At 38.5% G+C, this 2,882-nt stretch overlaps 1 pseudogene; it reads left to right on the forward strand.

Moving 5' to 3' along the window:
- The first annotated feature begins 289 nt into the window (after window positions 1–289).
- Window positions 290–1,890, forward strand: LOC105544881 (annotated as a pseudogene).
- The last annotated feature ends 992 nt before the right edge of the window (window positions 1,891–2,882 follow it).

Below are 2,882 nucleotides of genomic sequence, written 5' to 3' on the forward strand. Positions count from 1 at the left end.
CAGAAATCTTACATGCCAGAAGAGATTGGGGGCCAATATTCAACACTGTTAAAGAAAAGAATTTCCAACCCAGAATTTCATATCCATCCAAACTAAGCTTCATAAGCAAAGGAGAAATAAGATCACTTTCAGGTAGGCCAGAAATGGCAACTGACTGAAGGAGCTGGTTCTGTTGCTGCTACAAGGTAAGTGGGAAAGACACCATGTATCGTCCAGTTGGGACCATTACAGGAGCCTGAGGACACTTCTCTGTCATCACAGTCAGTTTTGTGTGTGGCACCCATAAAAGATGAGGCTGATAACATGGAAAGCTTCTCAACAGTCAAATCAAATCCAAACACAACTCACTGCCAGAGCAAAGAGGAAATATTCATAGGATGATGATCCCCTGCCTTCAGAAGGAGAAAAACCACCAAAGAATGAAACTGGCTTGTCTTCAATTAAAAAATTCATTAAAGGAAGCACACCTAAGGAAGTGAGAGAAAATCCTTCAAAATGGAGTAGAATTGAACGTGATATAGGTAATAATTTGATCACCTCAACACCAAGAGCAGGAGAGAAACCTAACATATAGATACCTCGAATAAGATAGAAAAGTCAAGTAAATGGAGAAGTTGGTAGTTATGAAATGACAAATCAACATATAAAATAAAATGGAAAATTAGAAAATAATCCTTCCTTTGGCAGTCCTCCAAGGACTACTTTGTTGGAGCTGAAGAAATAGTAAAACAACTTGATATGGAACGGGTGGATGAGCTCACTACCAGTTCTACTACATCAACTAATGGAGCAGCTTACTCAAATCAAGCAGTTCAGGTGAGACCAGCAATAAATAATGGTTTAGCAAACACTGCATGTTCTCACTAATAAGTGGAAGGTGAACAATGAGAACACACGGACACAGGGAGGGAAACATCACACACCAGGGCCTGTCACAGGGTGAGGGCCTAGGGGAGGGATAGCATTAGGAGGAATACCTGATGTAGATGATGGGTTGATGGGTGCCACAAACCACCATGGCACATGTATACCTATGTAACAAACCTGCATGTTCTGTACATGTATTCCAGAACTTAAAGTATAATTTAAAAAATACAAACAACAACAACAACAACAACAAAACCCACAATGGTTTAGAAGAAGCAGAAGAAACAGTTAATCGTGATATCCCACCCCTTATAGGACCAGTCATTCCAGATAGTGGTTATTCATCAGCCCATGCAGAGGCCACCTATGAAGAAGGCTTGGAAGTATTTGACCCCTATTATTTCATCAAACATGTCCTACCACTGACAGAAGAACAACTAAATAGGAAATCTGTTCTTCATTGAAAACAAGAAGCACACGGAAATTCTCCCTAGATTTAGACTTGGATGAAACAGTAGTGCACTGTAGTCTAAATGAGGCAGAAGATGCAGCACTTACTTTTCCAGTCCTTTTCCAAGATGTCATTTATCAGGTTTATGTGATATTAATACATTTTTCAAGGAATTCCTGGAATGAATTTCTCAGATGTATGATATTATTCTTTTTACTGCTTCTAAGAAGGTGTGTGCAGGCACGTTACTGAACATAGTAGACCCTAAAAAGCAACTGGTCAGGCACCATTTTTTCTGTGAACATTGTGTTTGTGTACAAGGAAATCATATATAGAACTTAAATATTCTTGGAAGAGATCTTTCAAAAACTGTAATAATTGACAACCCACCACAAACCTTTGCATGCAAGCTTTCTAATGGAACCCCTATAGAAAGTTGGTTTATGGATAAAAATGACAATGAACTCCTAAAATTGATTTCATTCCTGGAGAAGCTTGTAGAACTGAGTGAAGATATTCAACCACATATCAGAGACAGATTTCACTTGCATGATTTGCTGACCCAAGATTAAGTACAAAGACTTGTCAAATCACTGAAAGGGGAGAGACTGCAGGACCCTTTTGAACTAAGATGAAAAGATTGTCATTACTGTTGAAATTTTGCATTTTTGTACCCCATCTTGCTTTTCTTACCTTTGATGCCCAATAATAATCAGGGGTTACAGAAAGAGGCTTTATCTGTCTTTGATTGGATACATACAGTAGGTAGGCTAAAACAGAAAAGTCTCTAGAACTAGTGCAACTCCCGTGAAATTTTTTTTAATGTACAGGACATTCTGCCACCAGAAGTTTGGCCTGTAGTCACACAGGATTTTATGATAATAACAGAGATGAAAACTGACTTTTATTTTCTCTCTGTTTGGTGTTCTAGGTGGGTTTGTAGCCACTTTTCTGTTACGTTATGGTTCTCATTTCAACAGGAATGGCCAGCAAAAGTTGTTTAATTTTTCCTGTTAAGGTTCATGAACTTTTTACATTTTTGACCTGTATTAGATTAGACTTTCATTATGTATTCTTTTTAATTGAGGCATTATTTACAATGTCAAAGACTTGGAACCAACCCAAATGCCCATCAATGATAGACTGGATAAAGAAAATGTGGTACATATACATCATGGAATATTATGCAGCCATTAAAAAAAGAGTTCATGTCCTTTGCAGGGACATAGATGAAGCTGGAAGCCATCATCCTCAGCAAACTAACAAAGGAACAGAAAATGGTTTAGCAAACACTGAATGTTCTTGCTCATAAGTGGGAGTTGAACAATGAGAACACATGCCTATGAAATTCAAGACCCATGGATCTTGAATTCTCATGGGTTGTAGGAGGGACCCAGTGGGAGGTAATTGAATCATGGGGGCAGGTTTTTCCTATGTGTTCTCATCATAATGAATAAATCTCATGAGATCTGACAGTTTTTAAAAGGGGGAGTTTCTCGGCACAAACTCTGTTCTCTTGTCTGCTGCCATGTGAGGCATGCCTTTCACCTTCCACCATGATTGA

Source organism: Mandrillus leucophaeus, unplaced genomic scaffold, assembly GCF_000951045.1.
Source record: "Mandrillus leucophaeus isolate KB7577 unplaced genomic scaffold, Mleu.le_1.0 Scaffold311, whole genome shotgun sequence".
In the NCBI taxonomy this organism is placed as follows: Eukaryota; Metazoa; Chordata; class Mammalia; order Primates; family Cercopithecidae; genus Mandrillus; species Mandrillus leucophaeus.